The sequence below is a fragment of the Manis javanica genome, chromosome 2 (assembly GCF_040802235.1).
Source record: "Manis javanica isolate MJ-LG chromosome 2, MJ_LKY, whole genome shotgun sequence".
Taxonomy (NCBI): Eukaryota; Metazoa; Chordata; class Mammalia; order Pholidota; family Manidae; genus Manis; species Manis javanica.
Window position 1 is genome coordinate 214,393,066 of NC_133157.1, and position 16,658 is coordinate 214,409,723.

General features: G+C 41.6%; 1 long non-coding RNA gene across 6 annotated transcripts; it reads left to right on the plus strand.

The window, feature by feature from the left end:
• The first annotated feature begins 267 nt into the window (after positions 1-267).
• LOC118972819 (uncharacterized) lies at positions 268-16,272 on the plus strand. Of its 6 annotated transcripts, none has more exons than XR_012128527.1 (5): positions 268-2,079; positions 4,426-4,544; positions 7,410-11,069; positions 12,177-12,538; positions 13,616-16,272. It is a non-coding gene; the product is annotated as an uncharacterized lncRNA (long non-coding RNA). The 6 variants fall into 6 exon arrangements; XR_005061920.2 differs by lacking the exon at positions 12,177-12,538 and having other exon boundaries at positions 276-2,079; positions 7,410-7,457; positions 10,941-11,069; XR_012128525.1 differs by lacking the exon at positions 12,177-12,538.
• Positions 16,273-16,658: the final 386 nt, after the last annotated feature.

Genomic DNA, 16,658 nt, shown 5'->3' on the forward strand with positions numbered 1-16,658 from the left:
AGAATTTTTATTTGGACTGGAAACCAGGAAGCAAATAAATAGCATGGGAGGTCATTCCAGCTTCCTGACAATAATCAGGGCGAGATTGTTTGCTACTGGAAATCTCAGGGAAACCAGATCAGCTATGGGATGTTTTCAGTTTCATAGATTTCACACATGCAAGGAACTTATACATCATCCTGTCCAAGCTCCTCATTTTACCAGGAAGAAACATGGGCCCAAGAGGTGAGGCAACTTGTCCAAGGTACACATCTAGTTTTACGGCAGAATTGGGCTTAGTTACCGGTCTCCTTGCTTTTTCTCGTTACTTTTTATGTAACACAACATAGCCTCTCTATTAACTATGTATGACCAGCATTTCATCCATCATGTGTTTACTGAATGCTTACCTTGTGTGCTTACTATGCTTTCAGGACCAGCTCTAGGAAAAAATGAATTAAGTAAACAATAAAGAATCATTTATTAAGGTATGCCATCTCACTGAATCCTCACAATAGCATTGTTGAGTCTGAGGTAATTATCCCTATTACAAATGAGGAAACCAAAACTTGTATATGGGCACACACCTCACGGATAGCAAAGCTGTGAGTCAACTTAAAGCTATCTGACTCTGTATCCTAGGCTTATCACCCTATACCATACTGTCCTTCTCAATCCAGATCTTTCCCTCTTCAACTCCCGTACCCCCTTACATAGTTATTTCCTCAGGGATTGTTTCTGATCCAATTGTCAGGGGTGGACCATCATCTGGAAGCTTACAAAGCCCCTGATCTCAAGGAGCTAATATTCTGCAGGGCCACAGACCAGAGACCCTAAACAAATATATATGCAAATATTTATCAGTTTGGGATAAGGACTAAGGAAGAAAACAAGGCAATGAAAATAATCAGACTGACCACAGAGGGCACTATTTTAGGTCGGGTAGTCTGGGAAGATCCCTCTTTCCAGGAGAGAACATCTGAGCAGAACCTGAATATGGCACAGTCCAGGGATGGAAATGGGAAGCTGGGTGACAACCTGGTGGTCACAGAGGGAGATTAGGGAGAGGGGTCAGCGTAGCATGGAGATTAGGAGCACAAGCTCTAACTCAATGTTCTTCTGGACCGTATCTCTTAACTATCTGATTTGAACGAGTTTACGCAGATTTTCTGGACCTCAGTCCCCCTTCCCTAAAATAGGGCTAATATAGTAACTCCCTCATAGGGTCATGTGAGGATTAAGTGTCTGGTAGACAATGAACAATAAATAGCAGCTGTTTTTTCCCCCTCTTTTTAGCTCTAAATGACATGCCCAATGCCCCCCCTAACTTAATATCATTGTCCTAGATTCTGTTTCCATACTTTAAAAGAAAAAGCAGGACTCTACATTTTTATCTTTTCATAGCATGTTTTGAGGAAGACCAGGAAAATAAAACAGATAAAAGGGAAGCTGTCCGGGCTGACTCAGGGGAGCTGCAGCCAGGCACAGCTTGCTCAGCTCACAGTTACGCCCATGGTGGTTCTCAGGAGAATCTGGGCTTCAGGGAACACAGTTTATGTGAACTCCCAGCTGACAGAGCTCCTAACGCAATGATTGGCATGAAAGAGAGGCTGAGTATGTCATTGTTTAAGAGTGTTGAAAAGGGCAAAGTATAGCCTCTCGGCTCTCTCATTTTTTGTTTTTTTTTTTTGAGAGAAGATATTACTAGGCCATACCACACATCATCATCCTTCTTGAGGTGGATGTTGAGGGTTGTTTACTTGGCTCAGGCTTAGTCACAAGTTCAGAACATTCTGTGGGTTTTACTGGAACTCGATATCATGGCTCATCCAGGCTCAGATCACTCCAGCTAAGGCTGCCAGGGACGTCCCCCAGGGCAATGGTTAGGATTCCCAGGCTCCAAGAGAGGAAGCAGGCCTTTTGCTTCTCCTTCAGCCCAACAGGTATATGTCCTCCTCCCAAATGATCTAGTGCTGCAAAGCTGGAAGGGCCCTTGGCAGGTGCACTCAGGGCCCCATGAGGGAGACCTTCTCAGGCTGCGAAGCTTAGAAAGACAGCTACTTGGGATTCGTAGAAGTATCCCCACTCCCTGGAAGTCAAGTATGTTTTTATTCTTTTTTGTGTGCACTTCTTGTGTGCTGTTGTGAATCTGGGTGTGGTTAGCCCTAACACGGGTCTGTTGTTGAGGGTTTGTTGGTCCCTTGCCTGTGTTCTGAGCTCACCTCACCGCAACACTTACCAAGCCCTCTTAGGAGCAACTGAATCTTATTCTGTTCAAGGAAAGACTTGTGGTTACCGAAGACCCTACTGTGTGCCAGCCAGAGGAGAGGCACTTTTAATTACAGAAACTTGTTTAATCCTCTCAGCAGTCCACATCAGGAAGGGATTATCCTCCTTCTTTAGCATAGAGAAATGAGACCAATGACACTGGGTATGTCACTCAAGGTCAAATAGTGACTGAATAAGAGAGAGTCATTTCAAACCACTCAGGTAGACTCAGAAGTCTTTTTTCTTTTCACTGTGCTTTGCTCTTTGAGAATATTCATCTAATTTAAAAAAATGACTAGTGTAGTTTAATCTTCCATGAAATTGTCACATTTTTAAGACCTGGGGTTTATTTATCCAAATAACTTTTTAGACAGAATAATTTCAGTGACTTGTGTGTACTGTTGGGACTGAGAGGCAGGGAAAAAGGCAAACAAAATAGGTAGGAAATTAAAGGTAAGACACTCGACAAGTGTGTTGCTTTCTCTGGTCTTCAGGTTCCACAACAGTAGAAAGAAAAGTTCAGATAGAACATTTCCCATGGTCCTTCCAGCTCCTCACATAGAGTCTCCTCTATTGAAGGGAAGGCTCTGTTTTCTTCTTTCTGTCACTCACTTATGTTTAAAGACCTTTGTTTCTCCTGAAGCCAGATCAGGTCCAAGAGAAAGATCAGGTGGGACGCCTGTAATGTAAACATCATAACATAGCTTCCAGTTATACAAACTATTAAAGAAGTCTGTGGATGTGAAAGGAAATTATCTTGTGGTCAACAAGTTTCCCTAAGATGTATATTTTGACTGGTAGTGGGGCTGGGGTAACTCTGCATCCCCAGTTATTAGCCCCTCCCACTCTAAAGACACAGGCATCAAGGAGGGAAGGGAGGATGCCCGGATGGGTAAGAAATAGCAATGGTCACTGAATTAGCCCAAGAGATGGGATTTGGAAGGATCAGTGTGGATCACCAGTGCCAGTATGCATGTCTAGCTGAGGAGAAAGGAGGCATCAAGTGTTGAGCATGGTGGAGGTTTCCGAAAGTTAATGTTGAAAATTTGTGCCGAGATTAATGGTACGTCAGTGATGAATGCAGAGGTGAAAAGCACTTCAGCAACAGCCTCCTCTAACTTCTTTAACAACATAAGAACCACTTCAAAACCAATACTCTTCAAAACCTTTAAAAATGGTGAACATTTTTGCTATTTTTCAGGTATTGGTGTTCCCAATTGTTTGACAGACAGTGGTTAAGAACACAGGTTGTATAGTAAAACAGATGGACTTGAGATGCCAACCATGACACTTAGAAATTGTATGGCCTTGGGTAAAAAATTTATCTTTGTGAGCCTTAGTTTCCTTAAAAGAAATCAGAATTCTTTGTACTTTAGAGGGGATGTTGTGAGGATTAAACAAGATGTTTATAAATTGGTTAGCATATTTCTGGCACAAAAAGTGCTCAATAAATGTTTATTTCTAACACATGTTGTATAACTACATCTCATTTTGATCCTGTGGGTATCCTGTGAGGCAGTCTGATTAGCCCATTTTATGTGTGAGCAGATTGAGTCTAAGAGAATTTGAATTAAGCTGATCATGGTAACAGAGCTAATAAGTGACAGATTTGGGAAATAAACCTGGGTTTATGTTGCTACAAATCTGTATGTTTTCCATTAAATCTCAGTGCCTTCCATGGTAAGCAAAAATCTGCTTCCCAACAATGGGAAGCAACATTATGGTTTGTAAGGACATGAGACAATACAATCCCTACAGTTGTGAAAATTAAGTGAGGTAAAAAAAACCCACCTTGTACACTGGGCATATAATATTCACTTGTATACTAAATTACCACTAGTATGGCCATCACTAACACAGAGCCTGGTACAGAGCAGGTGTTCAGTAAGAGATGGCTTAATAAATGATGGCATATACTTTCAGTTTTTAGAGCCTCACAGATAAAATCTATTTCCACTGAAACATTGTATGGATAGGAGAAGGCATTCATCATGTTTTTTCCCAATCTCTTCTCAAGGCTACATATTGCCAGTTCCCTCACCTTCGTCCAGCCGCTCCTCATGTCTTCGCAGCCGGGGTCACTGTGGGAGAAACGAAAAGGAGAAAGTCACAGGCCTGTTCTGAGCCCTGACTCCCCCACCTCTTGGTCACCTAGCCTCATTTCCGTTTCCTAAACAGGACACACTCTATGAGACGCTACCCGATTTTCCCCTCTGCTCTCAAGAAGAGACAACTTTAAAGCGCAGTTGAAGAAATTAACCTGGGTGAGCCCACAGAGTGGAACATTTGATGAGCAGGTAACACTTAGAGACTACAGCCTGAGCACCCCACATTGGCAATGGGAAGTGGTTTTTTAGATCTCTTCAGAAGAGCTGCCTCATTCAAATCTTGAGTCTTAATAAGGTATTAACCTGCTTTTGTTCCTCAACTTCAGTTCTCTGCCCTGAGACCTGTTAACCCAAATTGCTTTTTCTCTTCCAACAGTAGAAAATATGGTTGTGATATGCAAGTGGTGTGGCAAAATTACACGGGTGTAAATAATATTCCCAAAGGAGGTGGGAAGTTACTGCCCCTGTAATTCTAGCACACCTGACAAGCAGGAGCATGTCAGAGAGCTGTTACTCTACAGAGGTGCAGAGGGGAGCTAGGAAATGCCACCTGAATCCCAAGGCCAGCAGCATGTTCCCCAGGACCAGCAGCATGTTCCCCAGGACCAGCAGCATGTTCCCCAGGACCTGGATACTGGCAGAGGCCCACATATCTTCAGCTGTAGACTGAAATCCCATTGCTTCCCATATTCACAGAATTTTGCTTTCCAGAATCTGGGATGCATAGCCCTTAGTGTATGAATTGCTAAGGTTTTTTCGTGCATTCATATACTCATTTAGCAAATTTCCTAATGATACTAATTAGCATTTCCTGAGAATATTTTCCCTCCACTTTTGTTTGTTGTTTTGTTTTTGTTGTATGTTAGACATTGTGCTGGGTTTTGTTTTGTTTTGTTTTTTCATGAATTATTTTATTTCATCTGTATAATAACTTTAGGAGGTAGGTGCTGGCATCACTATTTTAAGATGAGAAAATGGGGGCTACTTTTGGCTTTTTTTGATTAAAATGGTAATGAGGATGAATATTGGTAAGTTCTAACAATCCCACAATTAGAAGTACTAGGAAGTAATAAAAAAGAATATTCATAAAGTAAAAAAAGAATTATAAGCAAAATGAAAGAGCCTTGTACTATGTTAAAAAGGATGGGTACATCTTATAAAATATATATACACAAAGAGAATTGCTTAAGATGAAAAATATGTAGCTGTGGGAAAAAAATAACCCAATGGAAGGGATAAATGGCAACTTAGAATCATAATAAGGAAGAATTAGTGAAGTTAGATCTGGAAAATGACAAAATATGGTTCAGCAAAAATAAAGACACAGAAAATATGAAATAAAGGTTAAAAGATATGGAGGGTAGAATAAATTTGTCCAACATGTATCTAATAGGTTATCCAAAAAAGAGAGACTATATAAAAGGGAAGAATTAATATTTTTAAAGATCATGGCTCAGAAGTATCCCAACTAAAAGAAAGATATGAGTCTTTCTAATAAAGTAACACACTGAACTCTGAGGGTAAGGAAAAATACAAACCTCAGTTAGATGTATAGAGAAATACAGAACATCAAACACAGATTTTAAAAGCAAGCAGAGAGAAAAGAAAGATGTCTACGAAGGTACAACAATTAGACTGGCAGTAGCAATGGATACTGGAAACCAGTGAAATATTTGCAAGGTACGCTGAGAGTGAATGAGAGAAATGCAAGGAGCAATGATTAGCAAGTAAGTTGAGAATCACGCAAAGGAATCTGAATAAGGCTTGACTGTAGAAACCAAGATGATGAGTGATGAGGTGGTGTAAGCAGGATGGAATCAAATATTAGTTATCAATACCATGAAAGATAAAAGGGGGGATAGGTGCTTAAGTGTACTAACATGCTTATATTTGGGGAGAGATAGGCAAATGTATTATAAACTTTGACATTGCTAAATCAAGGTTGAGTGTGATGATGTTACGGATAATCTCTAAAGAATAGCTTAGAAGTAAGAACTTTTAAATTGGTGGAGCACTAAGAGATGAGTAAGAATCAAGACCAACCCTGTCAATCTGAAAATGCTGGGAAAGAGGAAAAAGAAGAAAAGGGAAGAAAAGAAGTCAGAAAGCACAACATCATATCAATGGATAGAATACAGAGGCCAGGATTAGATTCATTTCTAAGGGGAGATTTGTGCATTAAAAAAAATGCAACAGCCAATAAACAGTAGTAGGAAAATTGACCATCCAAATCACAATAAATAAGTACATGAATAAACAAGGTCCTCACCTCACAACACCCACAAAAACAATGTCTAGGTGAATTAAGGACCTAAAGGTGACCAACAAAACTTTTAATCTTGTCGGTGAAAATACAGATTATTTTCACTGTCTTCGGCTAGAAGAAGGCATTTTTATTAAGGAACAAAAACACCAAACCATAAAGGAAATGATTGGTTAATTGCAAACCTTGAAATTTAAAGCATCTACATAACAAGTGGACCAACATCAAAATGGAAAGACACTGACTAGTAAAAATTGTTTGCAAAACATGTCACTGCGAAAGGTTGGTATAAAAAATAAACCCAGGGAGGAAAAACAACGTATAGAATCATTATAGAAATTATTTAAACTGGAAATTTATGAAAAAGGAGACAAAAATGGTTCATAAACAGCAAGATTCCTTTTCACATCTTTTAGTATTAACACAAATAACTTTTTAATACCAGTGTTGGTGCGATTGTGGAGAAATGGCAACTCTTGTTTTCTGTTGGCATGAGCTGAGATTGGAATCCCGTTTGTACAGCAACTTGGCAGTAACCATAAATCTGAGGAGTGCACACAATGCCTAGCATGTAACTCCTCTATCAGACAGATCATATATTTTAGGAAAGCTGAGCTGACCCCTGGGTCTAGGGGTGGGGCATATGGTCAATACAAGCTCTGTGTATTAGAAATATACAGGTGGAAATCCTTCTACCTGCCCATAGAACAGCTATTGGACTTAAGGGGAGCAAATTGGACAAAAGTCAGGACTTTTTTTTGACGCTCTCCTCTTTGCTTTTTGTAAACTAGGAAGCATGCGTCCTCAATGGTCAACGCCCATCATTTTGGAACCATTAGGTGAGGAGCTTGACAGTAATGGAGCCCATGCTGATCAACTGGAGCTGAAAAATGAAGAGAAAGCAATTCTTGGTCTTATCTTGATTTACCATGTGAAATCCCTCCTAAAATTAGTTATCTCTGGACTTTTCAGTTGTGTGAACCTAAAAACCAACCTGTATTATTTAAGTCATCTTGAATTTTTTCCTTATAACCACAACCAATAGCACCCTAAAAAGGGTAGGATTTAACTGGACACAAGAAAAAGAGGATTAACTGAGACAAGTGGGATAAGATGAATATTGTGTTATGCATATACTGTGCTTTGCTTTGAGAATGTTCTTCCATACCACCCAAGCTTATCCTTTTTCACACTTAATTGTTACTGCCTCTTTCCTACTTAAAGTGTAGGTGCATATCTATCTTGCCCACTGCTGCACACACAGATCCCAGCCAGTGCTGGGACATGGTAGGTACTTACTAAGTATTTGCTGAATCAGTGTTGAATGGAAAGCGTAATGCAGATTTGGTAGGTGGGATCAAAACCAACAGCTGGCAGAACTGACACAGAGCAGAGCTGGTTCCAGAACGCTCAGCCGGTGGGCCAAGGGGAAAAGCGAGGGGGAGAGCATCCAAAAAAGTCCTGATTTATGTCCTGCTCACTCTTGAATGTGTGCATTTAGGTTTGGCACATGTTTACACTTACCATGTGTTTAGCTCTGTACCAGGCAGGTGCAAGGTACCAGGAGGAGAGGTGCAGCTTAGCAATGCCAGAGGAGAAATGAGTCTTTGAATCATTCACACATTGATTGTTTTCAAGGAAAAATGGGATTTGGACTTACATATGTATGGCTCACTTCCTGTGTGACAGAAACTTTATTGAAGACTTGATTTTAATCTCATTTAATTCTCATGACATCCTTCCAGGTAGGGAATGTGACAGAACCTAGCACATAGTAAGTACTCAATTTGTTGAGTGATAGTAGTTGGATAATCGAATAAATTCAATTCCTTTGTTCTTTTTACCTATCATGTGGCTCCCATGAAGATTGATTGGGGGCCGCTCATGAGCCAGCAAAGCGGAAAGCAATTGCTGGAGCAATGAGAATCATCCTGCCGGATGGGGCTCCACTGATCTGGAACACCTTTTTCAGAGCTTAGTGTGCAGGATGCTTTCAAAGTCCCACCTGATACCCCTAACAAAGCTTAAATCATGGAAAGAATGATAAATCCAACGTAGGGGAACACAGGGAAACTTCTGCTTTCATTACACCAAGAGTAAAGGTGTTGGAAGATGGTATCGGCAGACGAGGTAAGGACAGATAATAGAGCCAACAGAAACAGAAAAGACTCAGGTGTTAGTAGTTAATAAAATGAATTTAAAATAGGGCAGGCTCATTAAAGCCTAGGGAGGAGGCTGTCTCCATTGAGAATCTGTTCTGGGGATTGTCAATAGGCATGAGTAAGGAGCAAACACAGCATTCAGAGACTGTGGAAGGAATATACTAGAGTTAGTGGTACTGCCCCAGGCAATAGAACTTCATGGATTAGAATGTGGACGGTAGCATTAGACTTCTAAGCTATTACCCTATCTCCTCCACATAATTGTTAAGCTTAAATTTCCAATGTGTAAGTGGAGATAATAATCAGATTTACCTTATAGGGATAGAGTGCACAGAGCATTGCCTGGAACATTATGAACAGCTGATAAATGTTACTGTTTAGGGGGTCTAAGCGAAGGGATATGTCAACCAGGAGGTTCAATTTGAATATAGACAGGAAAAGAATGGCATATGGAGAGAGAATCAGGGAGATAGTAGGATTTTTGGAGAAGAAATCTGCTTACTTTTGAATGTGTGCATTTAGGTTTGGCACATGTTTCCACTTACCATGTGTTTAGCTCTATACCAGGCTCAGGGATGCTTAGAGGGAACTTGCAGCATGTAGCTTTCAGAGTCATGTCGCTTTCAAAGGTAATTGCAGAAAAGGGCTAACAGTTTGGGCTTCAGAGTCACACTGTCTAGTTTTGAACTCCTGTTCTGTCATTTAAAAGCATGCTATTTCTTTTCTTCAAACTTCAGCTTTCTCATCTGAAAAATAAGGGTATGAAACAAAGCCCTACGATTCTTGAGAGGCTTAAAGTAATTTAGGCGAAGTGCTGCTTACTGTACCTGGAATATACTAAGACATCTGTAGGGGTAATAATAATAGTAGTATGAATACAAATGAGAGTAGTCGTAGCAATAGTAATATCTGAATTACTACTTGATGGTCAGGCAAGAGGCTCAGAGCTACAGTGTAAAGATTGCAGATACACCAGGATCAGAATGGAGCTGTCCCTGTGAGTAGCCATTTCCACAGGGAGAGAAGTAGAGGCACGAGTCGGATTTGGGGGGAGAACAGGAGCCAGTGTTGAGAGCAAATGGACCAAGAGAAAAAATGATATCTGAGCACTGAAGAAAGAGTGTCTTTTTGCAACATGGAGCCGATGAATCTAATGTCACTGAGAGGTCAAAGAAATTGAGACTTGAGGCAAGATCTGGGTAAGTGTCACAGGGGAAGTTTATAGACTCAGGGATTAGGCTACAGATGGTTAGAGCTGGAAAGGAAAGCTAAATGAATCGGTAGCTAATTCTAAAAGTGCCCCACAGGCAGAGCAGCAGCAGGATCAGAGGCAGTGGGGCTCCAGCCATGCGTTCAGGCACACGGGACATACCAGCTGGGCCATCTGCTCTGCGACCTGGGGAGAGGGCTTCCTTTTCATCCTCAGCCACATTAACCTCCCAGCCTCCCTGGAAGTTAGGTGTGGCCAGGTGGCCAAGTTACAGCCAATGGAAAGTGAGCTGAGAGATATGTACCATTTTCAGGCCTGGCACCTATCAATCTTCAGTAGACAACCCTCCTGTTCTTTCTCTGTCCCCAGTTAACGGGAGGACCCCAAGGATATTCAAGAGGGTGGACTCACAGGCAGAAGGTGCCTCAGTCCCCCCATGGGCAGAAGTGTCCTGCCCCCCACCCCCAATAACTGTCAGTGGCCTATGACATGAGTGAGAAAACATTTTATTAGACTACTGATATTTTAAAGTCCTTTGTCACAGTAGCTGGTGTACCCTGACTAATGAGCTCATATCTACTCTGGACCTCTGCTTCTTCATTGGTAAAGCAGGGCCAGCAATGGCTACTTACCTGACAGTTCAGTCTTTCCCTTTTTCCTCTCTAATGGGCCCCTGATCATGTTAGGGCATTCTTCTGCTTTAAGGGATCCTGGGTCCCCCCTCAGCTCTGTGTGCATGCACATGCACAGGGCATACACACTGGCCAGTTTAAGCCAGTCGTGGCAATTTTCCACCCCCTTCCCCTTGCCTGTGAATGACTCAGTAATGGGCACAGGTCAGTGAGACCCAGTCCTCTGGGGAGCTTCAGGAAAATTTTCCTCATTCTTGAAAAGGGACTCACAAAGTGACATTTATTCTTCTTTTCTAATTTTGCACATGATTATGTGAGGAACCACAATAGTCACCTTGTGCTCATTCAGAGGAAAGCTGGAAAGCAAATGCTGGCAGGCTGAAGATGGCAGAATCCCAAGATTGTGGAGCCAGCCCAGGAAGTATCCGACTACCACAAGTGTTCTAGGTGAGATAATGGTATTTTCTTCTATTCACACCATTTTTTATTCGTTCTTCTCCTACCTACATCAAAAATATCCTAACCAGTATTTTGGCTAGAATCAAATCAGTGAAGACATAAGCACTGTAAGCCGGGTGGCAGGTGATCAAGAATGTTAGCACCGTAATAACCACCGTGACCGTCACCGCAGGAGCGTGTATCTCCCGAGCCCAGCTCCCCTCTTCTGACCTCATCGCCTTCCTGATCAATAGAAAAGTAAAACCCCCTTTCGGGATGTGGTGAAATGGGGTGAGAAATGGCCTGAGAAAGATGACCAGAATCTTGCCCCTTTTGGAAACTAAGGCTGTGCAGGACGTTTGGTTATTAATGACCCTGGGATGTGTCTTCTAGATAATGAGACATTTGTAAGGTAAAGTGAAACCTTTGGATAACAGGTATCCTATGCAAACAATGGTATTACTAGCTGGATAATATTTAACAAACACTCCCTTCTTATCACAAGTAATTCAAGGCAATAGAATAGAATAGTACATTCTACAACAAGCAAGGTGTGTGGAAAGCATGGAATCTTTATGTTATTTCTAGTAATTGATAAATAGCGACAGACCCAGAGCCTCTCACCATGCCGCTTCCTGCCTTTGTTCAAGCTGTTTGGAAAGATGAATGCTGCTTGCAGAAAGATAATGCCAATATAAAGACTGCCTTTATCTTCCCAAGCCCAAGGGGATCAAATCAGATGTGTGTGATAAGGAACTAGGTGAAATGAGAGGCTATTTTCTTTCCATCGAATGACAATAAGAATGAAAAGAATAACAATAATAGTTTATGAAGGAGCAGATGAAGAAAAAGAACAGGAACTTGTCTTTGCCTTTTTTCTCTTTACCTATGTCTTTCACATATAATCTTCTCCTTAAAGTTGGTGCTCAAATGAGCCAGTGAAGAAGCCTCCATTATCCATATTTAACGAACAAGAAAACTGATGCTCAGTGACCTTGACTGGTTTATCTGAGAGCACGACCAAAAATTACAGATGAAAGATGTAAAATCAGGTCCCTGCGTTCAAACACCTGGTTGCTTTGGCCAACCACATCATTTTTCATTCCTCTCTCTCAGGGATGGGACTCTTTGTGTGGCCAGAACTGAGGACTCTGAAAATGACAGTCCTGCCACCCTCTGGGACGCTGACTGAGACATAGGAAGATTTATCCAAGGGGCCCATATCGTGTACGGTCAGAGAAGACCTGGCTCAGGGTCCTGACTCAACCCTGTAAATGCTTTGTGTCCTGGGGAATGTGACTCTCTCTGCTTTTGTTTCTTTACTTTTAAAAGCAAAGGGCCTTTACTAGATGGTGTCTCAGATTTATCTTTACTCGAACTTTTTCTCTTTTGTTTCATATAGGTTGGCCCCTTTTTTTTTAAAAAAAGAGACTGACATGGAGAAACACTCCTGGTCATCTGTGCTATGTTGGTCTGATGTAGGTATTACCCTAATGTGAATAAATAAAGGTACTTCTGAATGTCACTTCCCACATATATGCTGCAAGGTTTAATTGCACAGAACCAGACAGTTCAGTCATGAGGATTCGCTGTGTCACAAAGGCTGCATCACATAAAAGGAGGCCTACAAATGCTCTCGCAAATCAAACTCATTTCAGAGCCACGTTGCTGGATGCTGGCTACACATCCATCCCACTCTTCCCGACTCTCCCGGCTGTTCCATGGAAAAGGGGCCTGCGAGGATCCTTTCTCATGCCTCGGACTGGAAACGCAGCTAGACTTCTGACATTTTTCCTTAAGAGGGGTTGGATTGCCTGCAGTCTGTGTGGTCCTAGCTTCCCTTCATCCAGAAACACGGAGCCCCAAACACTCGGTCAATGCTGAGCTTGTTCCTCTTCCCTGAATGGCACTTCTGCTGCAATCTGTAGAGCATCCATTCATGTCACAAACCATGCCAGCACACCTGCTTCTCACTTATTCTGCAGAACAATCATGTCAGGCAGGGGTTCACCGTCCCATTTCCCGGATAGGGAAATAGACTCAGAGGTTTGATCCCATGTCAAAGCTGATAGTGTTCCTGAGAAGTTAACCTAATAATCTTCTTGCCTTCACATCTTTCTGCTCTGACACATCTCCACAAATTGTCCCAATGCCCTGTTGTCCTTATGACAATCTGATTTCTACAAAGCTTTGGATAAACGTTCTGTTTTGTGATCCATTCATGTTCCCTGCCTCAGTTTCCTCATCCATTAAAAAGACAAAATGTAATGAGACTGGGTTACCTATGTTTGGTCTGTTGAAGTAGTTTGAATTTTTTTGATGACTGCAAATTGCCTTGTTATTTCACTAATTAATGTCTTTCCAGGCTGCTCAACTTTGGAAATGCAACTATTAGTGCACAATAAATAGTAAGACTTATAATCATGGATGGCAGTAACTGCTTTTCTTTTTTTGCCCTTACCTTCCTCCCAGTTTATCCTCTCAAGTTATAGCTACCTCTGGAGGGGTTAGGAAAACATATTTTGAAAATCTAAACAATAGTTTCCTTTCCCAAGGTTTGGAAATTGATGAATCATCTTACTGTGCTGGCAGCATTCAAACTAACTGTGTGCTTGACACATGGCGGAAAAGTTGGCTCTTTGAAATTCGAGCTGAGTACAGATCATGTCACCTGCCCAACGCGTGACCTGTTCCACTTGACATCTGACCCCCTGTGCCCAACGTCACCTGGAGCCTGAAATCTGGAAGCAGAAAGTCCTTGACTGGAGTCAGCGGAGAGAAAATCATCACCTGCTTGGGCACAAACATGCCTGGTGACTGCGTCACTGTTTGTTAAGTGGGATCAGCTAATAGTTGCACAGCGGGCCTTCAAAGCCCCATGGTGGGGCGGATGAAGTTTTGTAAATGCATTCCCTGTGCGGAGGCTTGGACTTTGAATCTCAAGTACACTGGGAGCGTCTGAGCTTGCAACAGGCTCTCTGGTGGACTCTGTGTGGTAAATGCAGTGACCAAGAACTCACTTCATTTCTAGCACCCTTTGCCTGGTTCTCTCTCCTCCAGCCGCACTCCTGCCACAGGGTTTTTGCACTTGCTTCATGGACACCCTCCCTCCGGACAACTATGTAGCTTGTGGCTAGGTTTCCATTAGCCACCTACCTACAAATCCCCTCCTTTGAGACGTTCTGGACTGCTCTCTTTCTCCTTACCCTGCCTGATTGTTTTTTTATACCAACTGAATCTATTTATTTACTTGATTAGTAGTCTGTGGCGTGTCTTCTCCACCAGAACCTAAGTTCCCTGAGGGCAGAAGTCACATCTCTTTGGTCCACTGCTCTGGCCCTTGTTCCTACATAGTAAAAGAAATTTCTTGAATAAATGAATGTGTGAAGGAACGGTTTCACTTCATTTTACAAGTGGAAAAACCAAGAAACAGAGAAAGGAAACAAACTAGCCGAGGTCAGCAGCTCTTTAGCAGCAGAGTTAGTAGTAACACCGATTTCCTAACTCACAACCCAGTTTGTTTTCTTCCCATATGACGCTGTTCTTCAAATATTTGGCAAGAAAGTCACCCCTTGACTCATGATTTGTTCATCTATTTTTAACCATTTCAGGTCTGTGGAGATAACTAGAACCTCATTAGGGATAAATGCTTATTAACTAAGTTCTTATTGAATATCTGTCTTATAACTCTTTCAAAGGCCAAGGTGATTGAAAGTTATTTAAGCTATTATATTTTTAAAACATATTTAATACAGTGATGATAAGCATTTATTGTATAAATATGGATATTCATTAAGTAGATATATTATATATATATTTAATAATTGGAATCATGCTGTATGCAAAGTTTTTATGTTATAGTTTAGACATGTTCTGATGTCATTAAAACTAACATGGTTTTAGGGACTGCATATATTCCAGTATCTGGGTATGTCATATTTCACTTAACCATTGTCCCACTATTGGTCAACATTATTTCCATTCTTTTCATTATTGGGTTTATAGTTTTTAGTTCTTTTATATTTCTAGGTTCAGAATATATATATTCTTAACATTCCATATCTGTCAAAACTATACAGAGAATGAATTGTTACAGTCCAAGTTCTTACTAAAAATGCTAAAAGTCCTGGGTTGCAACCTCAAAGCTTCTCTTTGAATCAGTAAACATTGAAGCTTTCACTTGTTTTTACTTCCTGTGTTTGAGGCTTGGTGTGGAACGTGGAAGCATGGGGGCAGCAGGCCTGGACATATTGGCCAATTTGAAAGCAAACAGAGTCTTGGGGAATGTGTTTACACTTCTGTCTGTGTGTGATTCTGGCCTTGTAGCAAGGAGGATAAAAAACTAAGCTCACTCTGGTGGCGCCTGCAGACCTCTGAACCTTAATGACCTAATGACACTGGTACAAGTTGTACTGGGTTCAAGTCAGCACAACTCTGCCCCAGAGTGAAACTCAGCCACCCTGCAAGCCAGGGCTTTGTCCTGCCACCTGTGACAGTGGGCAAGTGAAGGGCCCCAGAGGGTCTCTCAGTCTGAGAAAGAACCATGTTCAGAGTGTGGCCTGACCTGGTGGGATATTCCAGCCATAATTCTGGTTATGGCCTCACTGCATACCTGCCACACTTGTAAAACTCCAACTGATGCTACTCTCCCTGTAGCCTTGCATCAGTGGTAATTGATACCATTGACTGACCATCTCACATAGGCCAGGCTGCTATGCCAGGTGCTTTCCACAGGCAGTGTTCTTTAATTCTCGAAACGTGTCCTGAAGGCGAATATTACTGGCTGCGTTTCCAGATAAAGACATTGCAATTCAGAGAGGTGAAGGGAGCTGCCCAAAGGCACACAGAGCTGGGATATAAAACTGGATTATTTGACTTCAAAGTCTATGCATTACTGAACATTTCTGGTTCTGCAAAGCAGAGGTTTTCCTGCTCAATTCCCATGACTCTTGGGACAGGTATCATGAGATACATTGCATTAGACTTACCCATTCAACAAAAATCCCACTTACTGTCCACTGAAAAAGCACTTAGTGCCAGACTCTCTACTAGTTTCCACTAAGAGGCTTAAATAAGCTATTGTCCCTGTACTACGGAGAGGAGGGTAATCACAAAGAACATGCCTGTGGGCTTATCCTTATCCTTAGAATACTGTATTCATCCAAGGAACTAGCTGATCATGGAAGTAATAAATAATCATGGAAGGAAAGAAAGAACAAAGAATTGATGATACATTATAAAGCACTTAAGCCTAGCCTGAAGACGTGGAATCCATTCTCAGCTTTACTTTGTATTTGCTGTTCAACCTTTGGGAACTATGTTTAGGCTCTCTGAGCCTGCCTCCTTATAAAAGTGAGGATAACTATCCTTGTTTGATTCAGCTCAAAGGATTATTGTGGATCCAGTGGATCAGAGGATCAACTATGGGTACTGGAGCCACTAAAAAATGTAAACATCACCTTTCCAAGTTTCAGAACTGTAATATTTTGGGTTAATTTAATCAACCAAGAGTTATTGCACACCACATGTGCTATATATTTGTCCTTTCAATAACAAAACTGGATTGATGTAAACAGTGTAGGCAGTATGCCTGAGATG